Source organism: Tenrec ecaudatus, chromosome 1 (assembly GCF_050624435.1).
Source record: "Tenrec ecaudatus isolate mTenEca1 chromosome 1, mTenEca1.hap1, whole genome shotgun sequence".
Taxonomy (NCBI): Eukaryota; Metazoa; Chordata; class Mammalia; order Afrosoricida; family Tenrecidae; genus Tenrec; species Tenrec ecaudatus.
The window spans coordinates 188,868,418-188,894,689 of record NC_134530.1 but is presented as its reverse complement, the minus strand read 5'-3'; the positions used below and the strand labels follow the sequence as shown (position 1 = coordinate 188,894,689).

At 37.8% G+C, this 26,272-nt stretch overlaps 1 protein-coding gene across 2 annotated transcripts in view; it reads left to right on the top strand.

Moving 5' to 3' along the window:
• COP1 (COP1 E3 ubiquitin ligase) overlaps window positions 1-26,272 on the top strand; it is a 199,783-nt gene that overhangs the window by 146,352 nt on the left and 27,159 nt on the right. The gene's annotated exons all lie outside the window — the stretch shown is intronic.

The window sequence follows — 26,272 nt, the reverse complement described above, 5'->3', positions numbered from 1 at the left end:
GAAACTGAATTCCTCCCGGGCACACACTGTGCTTCCTTTTCCTTATTAATCTCCAGTAAGTACTCAGTAACTGTCCAGTTGAACTCGCACATTTATCGGAAGAAGAAAAGTTGGATCAGATTACAAGAAATGACTTTAGATGTGTACTTCATTTAATACTAGTCTACTGTAGAATTTTTCTCTACAAAATACATATATACACGAATATTTAAACACATTAAGTTTCTTGATGAGAAAGTTGAATTTCTACAGACCCAATTAAAGGACAAAAGGGAACAAATAAACAAAAATAGGTGATTGAAGATATTGGAAACTGAGTAAAATTGATGAAAGGCATTTAAGTGGACTTCAAGAAATTTTTGAACTCCAGAGAATGAGTTAACAAGAGTAGCTTTCCTGAAAATCAGGTTCTAAGTCTTTTGTTCTCATAGGGCCATTTCTATTGGAACTCTTTAGTAATTTAAGACAAATATGGACTATGCTAGGTACTGATTATAGTCACTGTGAAGTAACTCCCCTATGGGACCACATTTGCACTGAGAACTGTTCACTGCCACATTTGCTCCTATACTTCTGTAAACAGGATAGTATAAGACAAAACCAGCATGCCACCCCAGCTTTGTCGCAGGTAAATATGCATATTTTTGTGTGTCTGGTTGAAGGAAAGGAGAAGCCCATGAATGTGTGTGTGTGTGGATAACTGTGTGACTTCCTGATGAGTTTGAAGATGCTATGCACTCTTGAGTTTTTTATATTTGTCTGTACAGCTAAAGAACTTAGTTCTAGATTGAAATCTGTTGTGTCTGACCTCATGACCACTGCTTGTGGAAGAACAATTATACTTAGATACATAACAGTAAAAGTGAAAAACACCAAGAAGAATTCTTAACCAGCAGCAGAGGAAAAATATTGCTTCAAATATGCAGGAATAAGAATGACAGTGAACTTCTCAATGAATCAAAGTCATAAAACAATAGAAGCAGTTATTTAGTGTGTGACAGCAAATACCTATCAACCTAAAATTCTACATCCCAGTGAAACAGCTCTTAGATTGCTGTCAAATAAAGAACATTTTTGGGCAAGAGAAAGCTGAAGAATTTTCTACCAGCACTCCCACACTAAAGGAAGCCTTCAATGTTGTTTTTAAGATAGAAGCAAAATGTTCTCCAATAGCACACGCTACTGAGTCAGTTCTAACTCATAGCAATACTACAGAACAAGTACCCAATGGGGTACTGTAACTCTTTAAGGGAGTAGTAAGCCTCATCTTTTGCCCACAGTATGGATGGATGGTGGTTCAAACTGCTGGCCTTGTGGTTTGTGCCCAACTTGTAATCCACTAAGTTAGCAGAGCCTCTTGGATAATGATACTATAAAGGAATGGAAAACAATAAAAATAGTTATGAAGCAAATATAAATATATTTACTATAAAACAGTGGTACCTTGTTGTGTTTAAAGAACTTACAAACAAAATACTTGACAGTATAATCAGGAGGAAGACAAATTGTTATTAAAATGTTTTCAAAACCTTGATTAAAATCAGTGATGAAACCACTGATTAACATTAAGACTGATAAAGATAAGTATTGTAGTTCTCAGAATACCTTCTAAAATAGTGGTTCTTGATGTGTACTTCCCAAACCTGCAGAATCAGCATCATGTGGGCACGTGTTATATCACAATAAAATGGACATTGGGCCTCCACTCAAGTACTCTCTCAATGTAAGAATACTTTCTTCTATTAAATTGGCATTCTATGATGCTCACCTTACCGACACAACCACTGAAGACATAGCAGGTGAATAAGCAAATGTGGTGAAGAAAGCTGATGGTGCCTGGCTATCAAAAGACAGAGCATCTGGGCTCTTAAAGGCTTGAAGGTAAACAAGTGGCCATCTAGCTCGGAGGCAACAAAGTCCACATGGAAGAAGCACACCAGCCTGTGAAATTACGAGGTGCCGAAAGGATCAGTTATCAGTAATCATAGATCAAAAAATCATATTGTGTTCTTATCTCCATGATACGATCGTTGAAGATAAATGGGTGCATAAGCAAATGTGGCGAGGAAACCTGATGGTGCCCGGCTATCAAAAGATATATCATCTGTGATCTTAAAGGCTTGAAGGTAAACAAGCGGCCATCTAGCTCAGAAGCAACAAAGCCCACATGCAAGAAGCACACCCAGCCTGTGCGATCACGAGGTGTTGAAGGGATCAGGTATCAGGCATCATCAGAACAAAAAATCTTACCATAGTGAATGAGGGGGGAAGTGCAGAGTGGAGACCCGAAGCCCATTTGTAGGCCACTGGAGATCTTACAGAAGGATCTCGGGGAGGAGATGAGCCAGTCAGTGTGCAATGTAGCAGTGATGAAACATACAGCTTTCCTCTAGTTCCTAAATACCCCCTCATCCCCCTGCCCTTCACCTAACATGATCCCAATTCTACCTTGCATGTCTGGCTAGACCAGAGGGTGTGCACTGGTACAGATAGGAACTGGAAACTCAGGGAATTCAGGGTGAAAGGGCAGAGGAATGGTGGGTTGGAAAGGTGGAACCGATTACAAGGATATACATGTGACCTCCTCCCTGGGGCATGGAACACAGAAAAGTGGGTGAAGGGAGACGTCAGACTGTGCAAGATGTGACAAAATAATAATTTATAAATTATCAAGGGTTCATGAGGGAGTGGGGAGCGGGGAGGAAGGGGAAAAATGAGCTGATGCCGAGGGCTTTGGTGGAGAGCAAATCTTTTGAGAATGATGAGGGCAAGGACAATGAATGTACAAATATGTTTTATACAATTGATGTATATATGGATTGTTATAAGAGTTGTATAAGACCCTAATTAAACGATTTTAAAAAAAGATGAAAGCAGAAAAAAATGATGGAAAGTAAAGACCCTAATGAAGGACTTTGTTACTACTTCAGATCTAAATTAAAATTATGTTTTTGTATTGCATTTAGCTACAAAGATTATTAAACGAGGGCAGGAGATTTGGGAGATCATTTGTTGGTTTATTCAACAAATTATGCTAGTTTTAATAATAGACATAGTATTAGTCACAGTGTTAGACACTGGCCATAGACATCAGGAAAATAGAAACTTTTTTTTCAAGTCTTGTTTTAGACCTCATACTCTTACATAATGGGAGAGAATAAAATACAGTGATTTTCTATTAGAAAGGATAAGGTGTAAATATTTTACTTTTTGTTATTCCTATTTCTTATGTTGATGTATTGGAAGTTTATAATCAGTGGTGTAATTATGGTAAAGAACACTATTACCTGTCAGCTTATGATGTTAATACAAAGAGCTTGCACCAAATATTTTCCTAAAATTTTCTCATTTCATTTAAAAATTAATTCATCAAATTTATTACTTCTTTTCCCCCCACCCCCAATTTTGTTGGGAGCTCGTACGGACATTTTAACAATTCGTAGTTCAGTTAGATTAAGAAGAATTATACAGTTGTTGCCAATATCTTTTTTTAAAACATTTTTATCTTCTGCACTGTTTTGTTATCAGCTCCCCTTTATCTCCACCCTCCCCTTCCCAACCCTGCAAAAACCCGTGTTAATATATTGAATATTATAATTATTAGTCCTTCCCCCTCACCTCCTGTATCTTGCACCTCCAGTGTATCCTTACACCTGTCATTCTGTTACCTCATTTCCCTTCAGTGGGGTTAGTTAGATCATCTGCATTGCTATCACTCCCTCCCCCACCCCGTTTCTGTACCCCTCAAGGCCTCATTACTCCTGTTAGAATTCCTGAAGGGTTCATCGATCTTGAATTTCATGCATCAAATGATCTTAATTATACATATGAACACATGCAGGTCTAACATGATTAATTAGGTAAAACTAAGCGCATAATAGGGAGGCTTGAAGATAAACAAGCAGCCATCTATCAGGGAAGCAACAGAGTTTGCATGGAAGAAGCACACTAGCCTGTGTGATCATGAGGTGTTGACGGGAATAGGTATCAGAAGTTCAAGAACAAGCAACCAAATTGTTGTAGAAAAAGCATAGACAAAGTGCAGATTCAAAAAACACCTGTAAGGTCATTGGACACTTCCTTACAGAAGGGCCCCACAGAAGGGATGATATATCCTGGGTGCAGTATAGCATTGTTGAACCACATAATTTATTCTTTAGGAAAATAACTCTTTAATCTGCCTCTCTTCGTATTGGTATGGATGATGATTACTGACAGTATGAATGTTTTAAGTTTTTTAACTCTTATTTCTTCTCTCTATTCTTTCTCCCTTGTTTCCTATCGTTGTTTATTTTAATATAAGAAATAATACTTATTCTTTCTTTTCTTAATTTCATGGTATTCTTTTCTACCTTGAAAAGGTTTTTATCAGTCATATTAGAGTTTGCTGACGGGTTTTTGTTTTCGGAAGGGAGTGTCCTTTCTTTCTTGCAAGTTGATGGCTCTAGAAATTCTGCTACTGTATCTTTTGCCATATTTACTTTTCAGTTATTAAATAAATTTTGTTTAAATTCTTGTAACCATAAATATTACTTTTTAAAAAAAGAATTATTTGCTGCAACTTAAAAATTTAGCAAGTGGTAATAGGTATACTGTACAAAGGAAGGAAACTTTAGTAGCTTAGAGTTCTTAGCCCAGGATTACCTAATTTATTTATGTATGTGTTAGTTTTTCTTTTGAGAATACTGTATATACTCGAGTATAAGCCAACCCAAATATCAGCTGAGACACCTCATTTTAGCACCATAATTGCATTAAAAATGTGCTGAATTGATGTACAAATGTACAATTACATAATTGATTTATGTATGGATTGTGATCAGAGTTGTATGAGCCCTCAATAAAATGATTTTTTAAAAAGAAACCCCATAACAACCCTATGGACAATGAAAAAATTTTTTAATTATAATGTGCTGAAAAACTCAGCTTATACCCTAGTATATACAGTCTTAGTTGTTTTTATCCCTTTCAACAATAACTTCCATGACTTTATTTTTATGAATTTGTTAGAAATAATTACCTGGAATAGCATATAGCAAGCTTTACTTTTATGTGAATGTTGGAATTTCACTTCCTCGGTGGGTTTTTGTTAGTTTGTGTGCTTTAAATAATGATAACTTGATCGGAAGAGGATAAGTTGAAAAAAAGAGTCCTGCTAAGGTCCCAGCTCATATATGCATGGGCTTATTCCAAGCAATATATACGATCTTTTGGTCAGTGGATGACTGCAGACAAGTTCTCTCAAAATTAACCTGTATTAGTTGGGGTGTGTTTATTAAAAGGGGGGAGAATTGCTGTGCCGTGGGACAAAGGATTGCTCAAAGATCACCTAGCTCAGAGGGTCTCTTAAGCCATCAGTCTTTTAAACAAGATGAAAGCTAATGAACAAAATCTCATGGAACAAATCATAACTAGGGATGAGTTTTGGAATCATCCGTGTGATCCAGAGAACAAGGTCTCAGTTAAATTGTGGCTTCTGAGGCAAACTGCTAGGCCAGTTAAAATCAAGAGAGACAGATCAGCTCAAAAGGTTATAGTGAGTGTTTTTAGATTCCAAAGAGGTAATCTTGATAAATTTCCTCAAAGCACATAGACCCATCATGGCGACCTGTTAGGAAGAAGTTTAAGTAAACGGCAAACACTGTTGGTGAGAAAGCTAGGATATTTGTATCTAGGAATTGTTTCTATCATGACAGTGCACCTGCTTATTCTTCAAGGGTGGCAAGGCACGTTCTATGAGAATTCCACTGGGAAACCTTACTCCACCCAACCTTCAAACTAATTGAGTCCCTTCAGACTGTTTTCTTTTGTTCACAGAAATCCTAGAACATCTCACAGGAACATTATTTGAGTTCCTTGAGGATGCCAAAACTCATTTTGATTTGGTATAATTTGAAATTCTTTGGGGGAAATAGAATTGGTATAACATAGAATTCTTTGGGGGAAAGTTAAAGAGATAACACACCACCTCCAGAAGTATACAGATATAGATGGAGGCTGTATTAGTAAAAAATAGGTTCATGTGATTTTTATACCATTTTATTGACACTCATCCACATATCATACAATTCAATAGTTCAATCATATCAAGAAGATTTGTAGAATTATCACCTTAGTCAATCCTAGAACATTTGCTTCTTCTTTGTACTCATTGTTTAATTTCTTTTTCACTGTGGCAAAAAAATACACAACAGAACATTCGCCGATTCCACAACTTTTACATGTATAATTCAGTGCCTTTAAGTAGTTTTCTTGATATAATATTCACATGTTGCACACTTCTATAGTTAAATTGCTTTTTAAATGGAGTTGTGTATACATCATCACAATCTGTTCTAATGCTCCCTCTCCCATCCCACATTCATTGTTTGCTCCCCACTTCCCCTCTCCCTCCTACCCCCCATAAGCCATATGCATCACTCCTGTACTTCATAAACTGGGAATAGGTTCCTGTTTTGATGTTTTATTTGATGAACATGTTCATGCTTTTGTGGCAATATGAGGGATCTTCAAAAAATTCATGGAAAATAGAATTCAAAGATAATGGATTTTTTCCATGAAGTTTTTGAAACCCCCTCCTACATTACGTAATTTGCTATTAAACCAACAAAACTTCCTTTATTTGAAGAAACAATTCTAAACTCTAACACATCCAAAGACATTACATTTGAATGATTTATACTGATTTGAAATAAGTATGTTTTCTTTTGTTCTGTACATATCCTCCCGTTCTGTGTTTCTGAATATACACAATATGGGGCAGTAGGCTAAAATTTGATTTTATTTTCTAACTACTAACTAGACAAAATGCAAAAACCAAACTCTACCACCATCAAGTTGTTTCCTAACCACAGGCTCCCTGTAAGATAGAAGGGAGCTGCCCCTGTGAGTTCCCGACACCGTAGCTCTTTACGGTAGAAGAAAGCCCCGTCTTGCTCCCAGCAAGGGGCTGAAGGCTTTGAGCTGCTGGCCTGGGAGCAACCGCTATGGCACCAGGGCTCCCTTAAGATCTTTGCTTTCTTGTGTCCCTATGTATTAATCATAGGCAACCTGATACTTTTTAGAACAGTCAGTAACTGAATTTAATAAAATCTATAGATTATCAACTTAGGTCTGAACTGTCTTCAAAAAAGATATATTTACTCCTAATTTCTACCAAGTATGTTGCTACTAACATTTATTTTGCGACCCCAATTATTGAATCAAGAAAACACTGTTATTCCTAAGTGAGAGCACATGATATGGTCAGAGTAGCTGATAATTTTGCTTTTGTTAATTGATTTACTTTTATCTAAGACTTAGGCATCTGTGTTAGGCAGGGTTCTCTAGAGAAACAAAACCAGGACACTTAGGACTATATAATATATATATATATGTTTATATGGCGAAAGGACTATAACAGCTGATTAGTCCATACTGCAGTACAGAGGGATCATTTCAACTCACTCCCGTGGGACAGTTAACAGACTGAAGGTCCTTCAATTCTCAGCTGCCAGGCCAAGAGCTGCTGTGCCAGTCCATACAGCAGAGCCTGCCCTCAGGCAGCAGACGGCAGGGTGGGGCAGCAACAGTCAGTAGAGCTGGAGGTAGGGAAGCAGACCCTAATGAGATGCACAGCGACAAGACCATGGGTTGGCTCGGCCCACAGTTAATGCAGCACACCGTTGAGGCAAAGTACTAGCTCAAGCAGCAGCACCCTGGTCTGATCAGGGAGAAAGAGAGAGGGGACACGTGCCTCAGAAAGCCTTGGTTGCCCTCCCGTCTAGCTATGACCTGTTTAAACTGGGCCCTCATTTTCCTTTAGAGGCCTACTTGGCACAGTAAGCCCAACTATCACAGCATCCTTCTGATTTTATAAATTATTTTTGTATAAAGCATTAAATGGTACTAAGTTGGAGAAGTAAAGAACATCTTAAACACCTTGTAGTGCTGTAAGTTTAGTCTGCTTTTGTATTTTTAAAATACAGAAGACAGCTGTAAAAGAACAATTATTTAAACCTGGCTGATTATCAAACATTTCTCCTCATAGACTTATGCTTAGGAAATGCATGTATAGGAAAGGTGGGAGGTTAGAGCACTGTACTTTTAAAGTCCCCAGTTCTCCTTGGGGAATTATATGACCCATTATGTTTGGGAACCGTTGGGTTATACTACTGAGAAGAGATTTGTTATAACCAAGAGGCCTAAAGAAAAGTAAATAACTGTAATTATGAATATCTAATGTCAGATTTTTGCTACTCCCATACCCACCTCAGGAAAAAAATCCAAAATGTAAGAATGTGATCTTTTTACATAATTAAAAAATCATGACCCCTAATAATGGTAGCACCACCATTACTTTGGGAAATTTAATCATGCTCATGTAATTGAAAATGTTGTATTCAGAAATGTTTTGATTTGTATATTTTTATCACAATTTTAAAAATACTACCTTAAAAATATTTGGCTTCCCATACTCATAAGAATGTATTTTTATCCTAAATTCTTTTGTGAACACTTAGAAGACAATGTAGGAGCTTCTTCTCTTCTTTCTTCCCTCCTTCATTTCTGTTTCTTCTCTCCCTTTAACTTTCTCTTCCTCCCCACCTCCCCCCTTCTAGCTGAATGATTTGTATAACACTTTAGAAAATTTTCCTGATTGGAAGAGAGCCAATCTGAATGAACTCTGTCTTGGGCATGGAAGGAAAGAAGACTGAGCTTGAACCCTGACTTCCAGGAAGATTATGGCTCTCTCATCTCCTAAGTGCCCCACTCTGCCCTAGTGCCCAGTTTAGAGAGGCTGGGGAAGTAGAAGAGGGAGGAGATGAGCAGGTAGTGAAAACCTGAGACAAATGTGATAATTAGTTCTTCTTCAAGTACATTACATTAAGTGTACATTTTCCTTACACTTAATGACTAGTAACTGAATGGACAGCTTCTAGGAAAACATTTATTGCGTTAAATATCTCATAGTAAATACAGTAATTAAGTGATCAGAATGTAATTTATGAGTTATTGTAATTTTATCAGGCTTTGTGTTTTTTATATCTCTTACTCCATTATTTCTTAAATCCTATTTAATTCAGCATTTTTCTTATAAAGCTATCAAGAGTTGGCATTGGCTAGTCCCAAGATGGAGAAAAGTTACTACTGTGGAACATAAAAATAATTTGATTGTATAGATTAAAGAAAATCCAATCTGTTAGAATTTCTTTGTGAAGAAGCCATTAAATATTTTGAATGTTTGCATTACATTCTGCAGTTATAATAGATCACTTGGATGAAAATGGTCTTTATTTGAGCTCAGATAGCCAACCAAAAGATGAAGATGACAACAAAATATGGATCTGAATCTTCGGGTATAAGGGAAAATGTATTTACATTTCATTGAGAATTACGTAATTCTCATACTTATATTTGTCAGTTGCTTAGTTGATCATGCTTATAATGATGTCAACTAAGCACGTTAGTAATCCTTATATTTCTCTTTAAGAGCTTTGGTTAAAATAGGACACCGAAGCCTATTATTTTTTTCTTAATAAACAATAATTATGTCTAAGAATTAATGCATTCATCAAATACTTCATATCATCAGGTAAATAAGAAATGAACCATTTTATTTCATTTTAAACTGTCTAAGCACCTTTGACTATAACTGAATCCAATTTGTAATTTTAGAAAGTCCATAATAATTCATAGTTCACAAATAATAATAATAGTTTTGGAAGAGGGGCTTTTTGGGTTTAGAGTATTAGAATTTACAAAGTATTTTCATTGATTGAATTTTATCATGCTATCATACAGTCTTTATAAACATGGGTTTTGTAACTGTTTTATAGATGAACCAATAGGTTAAATAGCTAGCTGACTATCAACCAGCTAGTAACTGACAGAACTGAGGCCTGTAGTCAGAGCTCTAGTGTTAAAATTATGCTACTTAAAACTAAGCACATTTGTAATCCATCTCATTATCCCTGATGTTCACACACAGTTAAAGGTTCTAGTCTTAATAGATTAATCCAAAATATTAACTAATAAAGCCAATAGTTGTAGAAATGGATGTGGGTATGGAGAGATGGATCGATACAGTGGCTGCAACAATGGACTCAAGCAGAGTAACAATTGTGAGGACAGTGCAGAACCGGGCAGTGGGTTTGTTTGTTTGTTTGTTTGTTTGTTTGTTTTTTGAATCTTTTTATTGGGGCTCATACAACTCTTAACACAATCCATGCATCCATCCATTGTGTCCAGCACATTTGTACATTCGTTGCCCTCATCATTCTCAAATACCATTGTTGTACTCTGTTGTACATGGAGTCACTTTGAGTTAAAACCAACTCGGTGGCACCTAACAACATATAGATATAATAAAGTACATACTAGAATCTGAAAAGACTAACTATAAAATTAAAGGAACTTAACATTTTACCTATTAAGTTAACTTACAGTTTCAAAGTTCAGTAGAGATTTTGGTTCTAAGAAATATTTTTGTTTCTTTTGCCTTCTATTTGGCAAAAGGTTACACCCTTTAATGTTACAACCATTTATATTTTCCTGGATGTTTAGTATCTGACAACTATAATTCCCCTTGAAGAACCTTGATAGTGTATTGTTTACACATAGAACTGCATATTACAAGGTCTGCAGTTCAAAACCACAAGCTGTGCCACAGATGAGATTTCCTACTCCACAGGGCAGTTCTACTTCTCTCTATGAATCAGAAATGACTCAATGGCATTTTGGGTTTATGGTTAGGGGTTTAGTAATTCAACAAACAAACCTTGTTTTTACCCTTTGTATAACTCATCAAAATGCTGATTGCCTGGGAACTGCTTTGGTTTACATTATTTCACATCTTAATTTATCTGATAAATTTATTTACAAATGCCTCCAATTCTAAGATGTCCCTTGTTATTTACTGTCAAGTCAGTTCTGTCTTTTAAAGGGTCCATTTGTTGCAGAGTAGAACAGTTCCCTAGATGGTTCTTGGCTATAGGATGGTGGAAGTAAGCCTTTCTTTCACAATGCAGACCACGAACCTTGAGTGCAGAAAGTCTGGATTTTCTACTCCCATAGACAGTTACAGTTTCAGAAACCCACAGGGGGTCGCTTCTTTTCTAAGTAAGTAAGAAAAAAATCATTTGTGAAAATTTTATTTTGAACTTATTTGTTCCTATGCTTTTGTACCATTTTACTCTTGTAGTGTTTTTGCTGTAATTATTGAACTTTTATGCATTAAATTTGGCAATTTTACATTGTGTGCGGGTCTTCAGAAAGACTTGTATTGCTAACAGATTAGAAAGTTATGGATATTTACATTTGTAATTCTTGCATCTTTGTAAAGCTTGCTTATGTCATAGTCCTCTGAGAGCTGATTCTAATCACAATATTTGATAAAATATCTAATATGATAAAACTAATTGACATGCTTTTTTCTTTCCTAACTATGCTCTCAAGCAATGATAGGACAGTTTAATCGACATTTAATATGACAGCATTGGTACAGAATGGTCATATTGTATATATAATTGTAACCTATGTTATTGTTTGTCCTTCCCCCTGTTCCATTAATATCATACTAAAATACTAAATCAATAGAATGGTTGATAATCCTGTCAGTTCAGACTACTGTGTTACTCAATGTGACAGAGTTTTCAGAACCGAACCATTTTTTAAAAAGCTTTTTAAAACAAATGTAGATATTAGGTAGATTACCAATTATTTTATCTGATTATTATTTGTAGCCCTTTGAGGCTATTTGATACCCCTAGTACAAGATTCTTAATTTCAGGTTCTTGGATCCATCCTGGAAGGGTCTTTAAGGCATTCTTGGTACTCTTGAAATCATTTTAAAATGTTTATCATGTACTTGTGATTATTTCTCTAATAAAAGATTATAAACATTCTTAAAGGGAATCAAAATAATAATGATTAAGAATCAGTGCTCAGTATATGTTTATAGCCTGATAGGGCTGCTAATTAAATTGTGCAAACTAAGCACTCAGCTAAGCTGAATGACTGGTATTTTATCCCACCCAACCGCACCTCTGGACATACATCTTGCAGTGTGCTTCTGAGAAGTCACAGCCTGAAAAAACCCATGTACCAGTTCTAATCTCTGCATGTGTGGTTGTCAGGAATCAGAATCCATTTGAAGGCAGATTACAGTAACCCTGGTAGCTTAGTGGTTACACATTGGGCTGTTAACCACAACGTTAGTCTTTCGAAACCACCAGCTGCCACTACACGAGAGAGAAATGGGCCTTTCTACTCCCATTGACAGCTGATATCTCAGAAACCCACAAGGGAAATTTCACCCTGTCCTTTAGGGTTGTCATGAGTCAGAATTAATCTGCTAACACAAAGCTTGATTTTGGTTAATACCAAATACTGAAAATACAAGTTAAAGTTCTCTTCCCTCACCCTGAAGTTGGTTGGTTTTTAAGTGCTCAAGCAAATCTTCAACGAAACAAAGTCAACATCTCAGAAATAGTGGTATACCAACATTTTCTTTCTTTTTCTTTACTTGTTCTACTTAAAAATCATCTTAACTCAGTATTATTTTGAAAAGAGAATTTGAATTTTTAGGTAAATAGTTTTGTCTCTTTCAGTTTATTTTAATCCTTTCTTATTTTAGTGCTCCGTGTTTCTCTTTTGTCTAATTGCTCACGATAATACTTTGAGTTCAATGCCAAATAGAGTGGGCATCCTTGACTTGTTTTGATTTTAATGGGAAAGCTGTCAGTCTTTCTCCTCTTAGTGTAATGGTAACTATTGGGTTTTCTAGGACCCCTGGGGGTATAGTGGTTACTCTTTGGGCTGCTAACCTCTCAAAACAAAGCAGTTTGAAACTACCAGCTCTTCCCAGGAAGTAAAAAATAGGCTTTCTACTCCTATAAGGCATTACATTCTGGGAAATTCACAGGGGCCTGTTGGTCCTGTCCAAAAGGGTCATTGTGAGTTGGCATAGTTTTATTTTATAAAAATTATTCATTAGGGGCTAATGCATACAAGGGGGTAGCCCCCCAAACGAACACAAACAAAATGGGCAAAGGCTCTGCTGGCTAGAGCTTTCATAGTAGGCATTTTCCCTGCTTAAGTGAGCATCAAGCAACTTGCTCTGAATTGGTGCACCGAGTGGCGTTGCCTGGGTAGGTTCTCTCTGGTCACAATGAATTTTTTTATAAAAGTAGTTTCTTTTAAACCTTGTTTTTTTGTGATGGCCGATTTAAGAGAACAGCATGCAGCTTCGAAATTTTGTTTCTTGCGCTTGAAAAATGTTGCAGAAACCATTGTGTTGAACTCAGCTTTCAAGACAGTGCTATGGGAAAACCAAGTGTACAAGTAGTTTTCTCATTTCAAACAAGGTGAAATGTCACTTGATGACGAACCTTGTTCTGGATGTCCTTCAACTTCTCGATTGGAGGGAAATGTCAATGTGTAGTACACTTGGAGTTTGTTCCACCAGGTCAGACTGTTCATCATGCTTTCTATCTAGAGTTCTGAAAAGATTGCATAACAGTGTGTGACTGAAAAAGGCCTGATTTGTGGCTGACCGGGGGCCTGGTTTTGCCACCACGACAATGTACCTGCTCATGCAGTCATCTTAGTGTGCCAGTTTTTGACAAAAATCAGCAAGCCTGTTTTTCCCCATGCATCTTACTCACCTGACCTCACTCTGTGCAACTTCTGTTCTGCAAATAAAGGGGGACAGGAAAGGACAGTGATTTGATGACAGAAGAGATGAAGAAAACAACGAGGGAAGTGCTGTCAGCCATCCAAACTTTTTTTTGAAAAATGTTTCCAAGAATGGAATCACAGATTTGACAAATGTATTAAATGTAATGGAGAGTACTTTGAAGGTGATAAGGTTGTTTTATAAAATATTTAAATACAAAGCTTTGAAAATAATTTCTAGTTTTTTGGGGTACTTGTATATCATTCCATAATTCAATCACATGAAGCAGAATTGTACAACTGCTACCACAGTCAGTTTCCAAACATTCTTTTTCTTCCTGGATTCCTTGACATCATCTCCAAGTTGATACCACCACTGTACACACACCCCCACCGCAAAACCCTTACTCTGCTTGCTGTCCCGATAGGTTTATAGCATTTTCTATGTCTTTTAGTATATAGAGGAATTTCCCTTTTATGTCCTGCTTCATCTATGGGGATATTAGTCCTTACTTTTCTCTTGGTAAGTTTTTATCCGCTTGGCTGTGGAATCATGCTAGCCTCATGAGAGGGATTCAGAAATTTTGTGGGAAAAGATAATTGAAAGATAATGGGATTTTTACATAGATTTCTGTTCCTTTCTCTTCTATTGTTTAGAAAAGACAAAAGTAACTTCTTTGATAAATGTGTGGTAGAATTTTCCTGTGAAGCAATCTACCCAGGCCTTACCTTTATTTTTGATTACTCAGTCATTTTCTTCATTTTTATGCATTCTTTGAGTTTAACTGTGTATAAATTTCTTCAGTGTACGAGGTTTATGTGTTTCTAGGAATTTCGCCTAGGTTATCTAAATTTTTAGCATGTAATTGTTTTATCTTGTAGTTCCTGTGTAAAGTCCATTATAATATTCCCAGTTTCATATATAATTTTAAATGCTTGTCTTTTCTCTCCTTTTCTTCAGCAATTTAGCTAAATGTCTGTTGATCTTTAAAAAATAATTCTGGAGTTAGTAATTCAATTTTTTCCTATTCGCTATTTCCTTCATGTCTGCTTGTCATTCTTTTCTTTTTCTGGTAGTTTTCAGCTTGCTGTGTAGTTCCCCAACTCCCAGGTTCATCAAATTGTAAAAGTAGCATATTTATTTGAGATTTCTAAAAACATATAAACATTTACCATCATAAATTTCCCTGATTTCTGCCTTTGCTACATCCCATAAATTTTGGTACATTGTGCCTTCATTTTCATTTAACTCTAATGATTTTCTAATATCATCTGAATTTTTTTCTTTGACCATTTGTAGCTTAATAGTGCTGTTTAATTTCTACATGGGTGTGTATTTTCCAATTTTTTTGTTGCTGCCATTATGACTTTTTAGTTTTCTTTATTGGTGGTTAGACATCATATTTTGTATGATTTCAGTCTCTTTTTAAAAATTTTATTAAAACTTGCTTAGTGACCTGGCAAACACATGGTCTACATAGTGTGAATAGAGTGTGGTAGTGCGGTGATTTACGTGATGTGGTTCTTCCAGCTTTAAGCTGTGTAACTGCTACCAAATTGGGAGGTAGAGGAGAGACTGCGTAGATTGTTGGATACGTGGATTCTAAAGTGGAGATTGGTCTGTTTGCCTTCACTTTGGGTACAAAATGAGCCATCTAAGTGAGATGCCAGCTAAGTCTACATGGAAGAAGCCCACCATCATCAGTCACTGAAGGACTGGAATCCATAGAATCTGAAGGCAAAGGAGGGATCCGTGTCACAGTCTAAATTGTGAGCATGCAGTGTGCAAAAGGTGATGGATGACATTGGGATCCCAAGATTTATTTGTGGAACTACCTAGGAACCGCGCCTCCAGAGAACAACCCCCTAGGTAAAATTGAGGGATGGAGGAAAGTGGTCACTAAACAGAGTGTTTGGGAGAGAGAAGTATAGAAGATCAAAGGCAGAAATGTGACCGGAGCAGTTAAAACTTTTGTCAGTAAACCAGCCCCCCTTATGATGCTGGCTGGACCTGATCAGGTTTCCAAAATTATCTGTAGTTTTGTTTTCTTTGGATTTTGTTAGTTCATATTAGAGTATCTCTCAGAGATATTATGTCAGTGGAGGTCACCCTCTTGAAGCTGTGTTATTTTCTAGTTTTCGTTATATGAAACCCAGGATTGCTGAACCTGTAGGGACAGCAAGGAGAATAAGGGGAACGGAGAGGTGAGGTATGGTGATGGTGGTCGAGTAAAAGTCTGAGATGATGTCAAGGAGTCCATGTGGAAAAAGAATGTTTGGAAATATGCGGTAACAATTGTACATTTTACTTGATGTAATTGAGATATGGAATGATATAATATATGTGTATTAAATCCCAACTAATAAAAAAGAAAGAAAGAAGAGCCACAGTGGAGCATGCCCTTTGGACCCTTAAATCTCTGCACACTGAACTTCTTTTATACTTGAGACAGAGAGGTGTGACCCCAGACAAGTGGTGGAGAAACAGTGGCAGCAGCCCAAGACAGCCATGGACTTTTAGCCCATGGAGCAGGAAAGTATAATGCCTTCAGACAGGACCCTCCCTTGCGGAACGAGGTACCTCCATGCACTGTATTTGAGGAGCAGGAGCTGAATATTTTGGGCTGTGGCTTATCATGATGTGGAGTGCCAGTTAGATTTTTATCAGTAGCACTGAAAGAGCTTTCCAACACTGCCCAAGCTGGACAGAGGCCAAGGCACCACATGACTGTGTGAGAACAGAGCGAAGAACACTTGTGGATATGACTGAGAAGAGGCTGACATAACTGAATAACTAAATCCTGAACATTTTTTGTTCTAAATAATCCTGTTGTACTTGCATTAAGTTATATAATGCCCTGCCTGGGTCTGGTAATGCAGGGGAAGATGCTGATAAGATTTGCCTGTGAATAATTGTAAATAGGCTTCCCTGAAATGCAGTGCCATCCTATGGGTATATAAAATGAGCCCTCGGAGAAGCTGGAGGAGGGATCTCGTTATCAGCAAGAACCTGGAGTGAGTCACATCCTCTGGACCTGAGATCCCTGTGTAGTTAACCTGTTGGATCCATAAGATAGCTATAGCCTCAAAGGAGCAGCAACAGCAGAACCAGGATCCGGAACGTGGAACAGAGTCGTGTACTTCCCAGACCATGGAATCAGTACAGCTGAGCGCCTTTGTGCAGGAGGCTGGCTTGTGGAGGGGGGTATTCCTGAGAGAGATGGGTTTGCTGACCCATAAAGCGTGAACTAAATGCCTCCAGGCTTACAGCCCTATAGCATACAAATGGAGTGGTATGTCCCTTGAGCATTTATTAACAGACCTGAAAGAACTTTGTAACATGTCTTGATAAATGATTGTCCTGAGCGTTTCTCATTGGCATTGCAACCTTTTAACTACCTTAATAGACCTTTTCATTGTGAATGTTGCCTGTGAGTTCTGGATAACCGTGGTGGTTAGTGGAGGAGATCTAGTAGAGAATGGTAAGGCAACACTCCCATCAGCAGAAGTCTGGTCTGTGTGGCCACTGCGAGGGACTGTTAGGAGGCAGAGAGAGACGAGCGCTGTGGTCAGGGTAGTGGTCTCAGAACTGGTAAAGGGGGAAAGAGGATGGAGACCTGTCTGACCTCTGCCACATAACATTCCTCTTTCCCCTTGTGAAATTAGAAGGCAGATTTCACCTCATACCATGTTTATAATTGTTCTACAAATACCTTTTAGGTTTAATGGTTTGCAGCATTATTCTTCAGTCTTGTTTTTGTTTTTTTACTTGGTCTTCTTTTTTAGATGTGCTGTCCTTCACTGGAAGGAGTGTATTGAAATCTCTATTATGTGGAACAGTCTGTTTCACCCTTTAATTCCCTGAGTGTTTGCTTTACAGATTTGGGGGTTTTGATATTAGGGTATATATGATTGTTTTATCTTGATGAATTGGCTCATTCATGATTATGCAAATGTCCTTCTTTGTTTATTAAAACAGTTTGACTTAAATTTTATTTTGTCTGATACTAAAATCACTACCCCGAGCTTTCTTTTGACTACCATGTGCATAGAACTTTTTCCCCAATCTTTTCACTTTCAGCCTATTTGTATTCTAAGGTCTGACATTCATGCAAAGAGTAAAAAAAATTCATTTGCCACTCTGCAGTTTTATTGGTGCACTTATTCATTTATGTTAATGATATTAAGGAAGAAAGTATGCCACTTTTTATTTGACTCATTGTCCCTCATTTCTTCCAGTGTCGAGTTAATATTTTTTAGTGAGACATTTTGATTTTCTTTTCTTTTCTCTTTGTGTATTTTAAAATTAGGTTCTTTTTTACCCTGAGGATTATATTTACAATCTCAGTTACAAATCCAGGTTTAAATTTTAACTTAAATTCAGTAATGTGTAGGAATTCTCTTCATTATTGCCCCTTCTTCCCATTTGTTATTTTTATCATTTGTCAAATCTGTATGCATATGTCCTATGACCTAAATTTGTACTTAGAGAAGTATATATAGTTCACCCTTGTCTTGTCCCATTTTTGCAGATCCGTGCTGCTATTTTTGCTTACTGTTTTGGAGTTCCTGGTGCTATAGTGGTTACACTGGCCTGCAGTCCGCATGGTCGGCAGTCAAGACCACTAGCAGCTCCCTGGAGAAAGACTGGGCTTTCTACTTCTATTAACAGTTACAGTCTCAGAAACCCACATGCCGTCACTATGAGTCAGCATAGACTTGATGGCAGTGAGCAGGAGTTAAGTATAGATTTCTAGTTGGGGTTGTTGGCATTTGTGTGGGAAAAGGTCAAGATCTTAGATCTTCTTATGCCTGCATCTTCTGACTCCACATGAATTTTTGCTGGACTAATATTGATAATATGACATCCTTGTTGGGAAATATAATAGAGTCTGTTACCAAAAAAATACAGTTACAATGTGTTTCAGTGAATAATAATACTCATGGGTGTTGAGGTCCAGCCTTCACAACTGAATGGGTCAACTGTATAATTGAAGGGTAAATTAAAGGAACAACAGACAGGACGTGCACATGTTTACCTAGCAACTAGAACCAGAGTTCTCTCACGAGTGTATGTAATCTCAGGCATGCAAGCCATGTCACACACATACGTAACAGGAAGGGGTTGTAGTAGAGGATTATGGGCGAGCTAGGGGTATACACATAATAAGAATAGGAGGCACTAGAGGCATACATGTGATAGGAAAGTACATACTTAATAAGTTGGGGGGTTCTAGAGCTAAGATGGCTGCCTACCCTTGGTCATTGTCCTGAGCTGGCTTGACTTTAAGTGTTCCAGTGTTCATCTCCAGGGGAACAGTCTATGCTCCTCATCTGAAGGGAGTGGGACAGACAGTAGGGTCTGACTGCTCTCCATGACAGACAGCCTTCAGACAGGTAGCTTTCAAGCAGTTAACCTTCAAGAGCGTAGTAAGCAGCCATATGCTTGTGAGCAGCATCTTAAAATTGGCCCATGCGGACATTGTGGGGAACAACTTTTACTTAGGCGAATGACTGGGATGTATACTCAGAAGTGTGAAGACCCCTCCTCCACCAAAACCTGCCTCCCAGACTTCTTATAGATGAGCATAAAGGATTTGTCTGCATACATTCTCTTCCCTGTTCTCAGTTTCCCACATGTGGACAATTTTCATCCGGTTTTTAAATTTGTTTTCTTTTGGTTTAATTTTAGCTGTAAGGTTCAGGTTTGCATCTCTCAAAGGAAGTAGGAAAATTGTTTTACCATACTATTTGTTTATTGAGTATTTTTACTTCATTGTTACACCAAAAACCAAACCAATTCCATTGGCTTCGAGTCACGTCTGGCTCTTAAGCATCTATAGGACAGCATGGGACTGCCAGTAGGATTTTCAAATATATAAATCTTTATCAGACCAGACTGCCACGTCTCTCTATCATGGATCTACTAGTGGATTTGTACTGACAAGTTTTCATATATTCATATAGTCCTGAGGATTGACTCAAATGTAGTATCTCAAATAATAAGATGTGTTATTGACTTGTTTATATCAATGTACCTCTTCCTACCAACTGCCTTTCCTGAATAGAATATTCCACCTGCTAAGTAATTCTTGGGAGTATGGTTTTGTGTTAGTAAGTTTTAAAGAAATTCTTTTTAAATGTTGTGAAACCAATTTAACTGGATTAATGGATTAAAATGCAGAGTTGAGGTTTTAGAGGTAAGAAATCACTCTTAATTCTGTCTATTATTCCCACCCCTTCCCCACCCCTGCAGAGTTCCTGTGCAAAAAATATATTTACCTCTTTTTAAAGTCTTACTAAAGCAAAATCAAGCTTTAAAAAAACCATTCACTAGGATAAGTCTAACCATTTTAGAGAAGTAAAACAGTGTATGTACCTACTTTCTAAATAACCATGAATGTATTGTGTATATATGAGGGGGTAGTCCCGTAGAAACGTGATTTTTTTTCAAAGCTGTGTATTAAAATTTTTTTTACAAAACAACCCCATCACCTTCAAAGTACTCTCCGTTATACTTAATACATTTGTCAAATCTGCCATTCCATTCTTGGAAACATTTTTCAGACTCATCTGTCAGGATGGCTGACAACACCTCCCTCGGTTTTTATTTACCTCTCCTACATCCTCAAATCGCTGTCCTTTCATGTCTCTCTTCATTTGTGGAAACAAAAAGAAGTCACATGGAGCGAGGTCAGGTGAGTGAGTTGCAAGAGAGGCATACAGTTTTTTGCCCAAAACTGATACACTGAGATGGCTGCATGTGCAGGTGCATTGTCATGGTGGTGAAACTAATCCCCCATCTGCCACAAATCAGGCCTTTTCCTTGTCAAACACTGTTATGTTATCTTGTCAGAACCACTAAATAGAAAGCATGATTCAGCCTGACTTGATGGAATGAACTACAAATGCACTACAAATCAACATTTTCATCCATTCAGGAAGTTCCAGTATGAGATTTGTCATCAAGCGACATTTCACCTTTTCTGAAACAAGAAAACCACTTGTACACTTGAGTTTTCCCATAGTGCGTCCTTGTAAGCTACGTTCCACATCACAACAGTTTCTGCGGCATTTTTCCAGAGCAGGAAAAGTTTCACAGCTGCATGCTGTTCTCTTAAATCAGCCATCACAATAAAACAAGGTTCCAGGACAACTGCTTTTACGAAAAAGTTCACTGTGACCAGAGAGAACCTTGTCAGGCAACGCCACTGGGTACACTAACTCAGCTAGTTGCTGGATGCTCACCTAGCTGGAAAAATGCCTACTATGAACGCTCTGCCAGGCGGAGCTTTTTCTGTTTGGGTGGGGTTACCCCCTCATATACATATATATTCATAAAATTTTCAAAGACTGTGAATCCTTTCATTGAAAGTAGTTGTTTTCCTTTTTTATTATTAATAAATCTTTTTATTGGGGCTCATACAACTCTTATCACAATCCGTACATACATCAATTGAGCAAAGCACCCTTATACATTCGTTGCACTCGTCATTCTCAAAATTCACCTTCCACTTGGGTTCCTGGAATCAGCTCGGTTTCCCTTTTTTTCCCCCGTCCCCCTTCCCCCTGGTCCCTTAATAGTTTATAAATAATTATTATATCTTATCTTACACTGCCCGGCGTCTCCCCTCACCCATCTCCCAGAGAGGAGGTTACACATAGATCTCCAAGATCGGTTCTCCCTTTCTACATACACCCCCTTCCCTCCTGGTGTCGCCACTCCTACCGCGGGTGTTGAGGGGTTCGTCTGTCCTAGATTCCCTGTGTTCCCAGATCCCTACTGCACCGCTGTACATCTTCTGGTCTAACCAGGTCCGCAAGGTAGAATTGGGGTCATGATAATTGGGAGGGGAGGAAGCGTTCAGGAACTAGAGGAAGGTTTTGAGTTTCATTGTTGCTACACTGAACCCTGAGTGACCCATCTCCTCCCCACTACCCCTCTGCAAGGGGTGTCCAGCTGTCTACAGATGGACATTGGGTCCCCATCACGCACTCCCCCTCATTCACGGTGATGTGATTCCCCCGCCTTTGTTGTGGGAGACCTGGTCTCCTCTGCCCTTCACGGTCCCCTATGTTGGTGTGCTGCTTCCGTGTGGGCTCGGTTGCTTCTGGCCTAGATGGCCGCTGGTTTGCTGTCAAGCCGTAGTTGTTTTCAATTCTGCCAAAGCACATAACATCTTAGCACTTTGTTCCCAGTTCTTCCTTATTTTTCTTTTTAAAAATGTTTTGAGGTTTCTTTGAGAATCAATATGCATCAATAAAAAGAAGTAGATGACAGCTAGTCACTAGCTAGCATAGTTCTGTGTGACATTGAAAGAAAAATCAACAAGAGCTTTTCAAGAGGAAATTTTAAAGTTCATTAGTCCGGCATCTGAAATGAATACATTAATTAACAAAAAAACATATAGCAAACTCTGTCTTGTTTATATAGTCCCTATTCATTATCACCTATTATGTACTCCTAAAAAACACATCCATACAAAAAATTCTTAAAATGCACTTCGGTCTCGTCCCTAATAAAATGTAAAAGAAGAAAAGAGAAAAAAAAATGATTAGGGCAAAGACTGTATAGATGTGCTTTATACAATTGATGTATGTATATGTATGAACTGTGTAAAGAATTGTATCAGCCCCAATAAATTGTTTAAAAAAAAAAATAAAATAAAAAAAAATTAAAAAAAAAAAAAAAAAATGCACTTCGGTCTCTAAAATTTTTTTGCTTGCGTTTCCTACACATAAACATATATATGTATGTATATTAGATTTCCTGTTGGATGTTTGAGCTATTTTAATGTATGTTATTGTTTCATATTCACATTTGGGATTTCTACAATTATCTTTATTTTGTTAAATTTTAATTTTGCTGTGGTCTGAGAACATAAATGATTCTTCTTTTAAATGTAAAGATTGTTTTTTTTAATTTTAACAATTTATTAGGGGCTCATACAATTCTTATCACAGTTCATACATATACATACATCAATTGTATAAAGCACATCTGTACAGTCTTTGCCCTAATCATTTTTTTCTCCTCTTTTCTTTTTTTACATTTTATTAGGGACTCATACAACTCTTATCACCATCCATACATATACATACATCAATTGTATAAAGCACATCCATACATTCCCTGCCCCAATCATTCTCAAGGCATTTGCTCTCCACTTAAGCCCCTTGCTTCAGGTCCTCTTGTTTTTATTCCCCTCCCTCCCCTTTCCACCCTCCCTCATGTGCCCTTGGTAATTTATACCTCGTTATTTTGTCATATCTTGCCCTATCCGGAGTCTCCCTTCCCCCCTTCTCTGCTGAGGTCACATGTGGATCCTTGTAATCAGTTCCCCCTTTCCAACCCACTCGCCCTCCACTCTCCCAGCATCGTCCTCACACCCTTGGTCCTGAAGGTATCATCCACCCTGGATTCCCTGTACCTCCAGCCCTCATATGTACCAGTGTACAGCCTCTGTCCTATCCAGGCCTGCAAGGTAGAATTCGGATCATGGTAGTTGGGAGGAAGCATCCAGGATCTGGGGGAAAGCTGTGTTCTTCATCGGTACTACCTCGCAACCCTAATTAACCCATCTCCTCTCCTAAACGCCTCTATGAGGGGATCTCCATTGGCCGACACTTGGGCCTTGGGTCTCCACTCTGCACTTCCCCCTTCATTTAATATGGTATATATATATACATATACACATATATACACATACATACACACACTTATATCGTTGTTGGTTTTTTTTGCATGATGCCTTATACCTGGTCCCTTGGCACCTCGTGATCGCACTGGCCGGTGTGCTTCTTCCATGTGGGCTTTTTTGCTTCTGAGCTTGATGGCCGCTTGTTCACCTTCAAGCCTTTAAGACCCCAGACACTATCTCTTTTGATAGCCGGGCACCATCAGCTTTCTTCACCACATTTGCTTATGCACCCATTTGTCTTCAGCGATCCTATCATGGAGGTGTGCAGTCAATGATATGATTTTTTGTTCTTTGATGCCTGGTAACATCCCTTTGGGACCACTCGATCACACAGGCTGGTGTGTTCTTCCATGTGGACTTTGTTGCTTCTGAGCTAGATGGCCGCTTGTAAAGATTGTTTTATGGTCCATCTTAGTGATTATTAAATGTGCACTTGCAAAAAATATGTATTCTGCTTATCCTTGGCAGAATATTCTATAAATATCAATTAGGTTAATTTGTTTGATAACATTTAGCAGTGTTTTATATTCTTGCTAACTTTCTGTGTAGTAGCTCTATCAATTATTGAGAGTAGAGATATATTGTCTTCTTAATTCTGTCAGTTTTTATTTTATGTATTTTTGTGCTTTGTTGTCCAATATATATACTTAAAACCAAAAATCCAAATTCACAGCCACTAAGTAATTTCTTACTCTTAGGGACCCTATAAGAACAGAGTAGAGTTGTCCTGTGGGCTTCTGAGTCTGTGTAATTCTTGACATCTTTCTCTGACACTGTAACTCGTGACATCTTTCCCCTGTGGAGCTCCTTGTAGTTTGAACTACTGACCTTGGGGTTAGAAGTCCATAATGTAAACCACTACACCACCAGAGGACCTTCAAATAGTTTGTGGGAATGAAAAATGATGGAATATCTTCATCAACTTTTTGAAGTCATCTCATATATTTATAATTCTTTTAGCTTCTTGATGGATATTGACTTTCTTGTCATTACCCTTTATCTTTACTATTTCTGGTCATACAATTTTTATACTAATATAATATTTATGTATGTATGCTGTTATACTTATATACTGTTGTATATTTATATACTGCTTAGTATATCATTTTCCTTTTATTTAATTTCAACCCTTTTTAAAATACTTTTATTGGGGACTCTTACATCTCTTATCACAATCCATACAGTCATCCAGTGTGTCAAGCACATTTACACATACGCTACCATCATCATTTTCAAAGCATTCTCTTCTCACTTGAGCCCCTGATATCAGCTCCCCATTTCTTCTCCCTCCCTCACCCACCTTCCCTCACTCACAAACCCTTGATAAGTTATAGATAATTACCTCTTTAGGGAGTAGAAAGCCTCATCTTTCTCCTGAAAGAGCTGACTGTGGTTTCAAACTACCAGAACTAGACTTGCATTTAGCAACCCAGCAGGGAACCACTATGCCACTCAGACCCCAGTGCCTTAATTGGCAGTTCATTTGTGCTTCCGTGGATTATATCCCTTCATAGTACACTATTGTGCTGAATAATTCACTTAACACTAGGTCATAAAGTCAAAAGACAAACAATGCACTGTCATCAAGTCCATTCAGACTCCTAGTCACACCCCAGAGCTCCTTAGTTTTAAATCTGCTCCGCTAACTGCCATCTAGTGGTTCTGAGTCACAGTGACCCTATATGACAGAGCACTGCCCTTATGGGTTTCTAAGACTGTAAATGTTTACAGGAGTAGAAAGCCTCACCTTTCTCCCGAGATCTAAGATCAGTCACTGATAGATGGCGTACAACTGGATCTACTTTTTCCCCCCCACCTCTTAGTTTAGTGATTTGTGTCCTTTTATTGTTACGTTTAGACTACTCACATTTATTTTTGTTTTATTTATTTATTTGGTTGGTTTTTGTTTCTTCAGTACTCTCCCCCTAGGTGGGTTAGTGCCCTAAAGACTTAGTAACATTTACTGTCAATATTGTGTGGTTGATTTACATTTGTCTTTTTCTACACGTGCCTGTATTTTTTTCCTGTATTCCCTTCTATAATGCTTCTTAATACCTCACCCTAATCTGTGTTATAGTTCGGGTGTTGTTGTTTTTTTTAACTTATTATAATGTTATTTTCTTAATGAGTACTCTTCTTCAGATTAGTACTAATACACACTCAGTAAACTGTAGAAACTCTGATCTCTACAATTTCCTTTCTGCTTCTCTTGTGTTGTTATTGTCGCATCTATGATACTAAAACCAATCCCACCGCCACTGAATCAGTTGCAACTCATAAAGACTCTGTATAGGTTTTCTAAGAATATAAATCTTCACGAAAGCAGACATATTAATAAGAAAGTGCTCTTGAAGTCTCCAAACTGTGAATTTAAATCTTATTTTTAGATCTGTTACTCTTTTTTAGATTTGTCAGTTTTGTGTATTTTGTTGATGCACTGCTAGCAGCATACATTTTGGTTGGCTCAAAATGTACATCTTGCTGACTGCTGGTGTTTAACTGACCATTTTTAAAGTTATCATTCAGAACTTCACTGCCATTGTATTGATTCCAACTAACAACCCTGTAGGACAAAGCAGTATTGGCCTCTGGTTTTCCAAGACTGTAACACTCTGTGGGAAGTAGAGATCCTCATGCCTCATACTTTCGTCAAGAAATAGTGATTTCAATCTGCTAAAATCAGATTGAAATTAGCAGCCTACTTCAGAACTACTACGCTGCCACTGTTCTTCCCGTTGACTTAGTGTACCTAACTCCAGAGCCCTGGTGCCCTAGTGGTTACCCTTTGGGCTGCAATCTACAAGGCCTTTCTTTGGAAACCACCAGCCACTCTGTGGGAGAAAGAGCTCTCTATTCCTGTAAACAATGAGTCTCAGAAATTCAAAGGGGCAGTTCTACCCTGTCTTCTAAGGTCT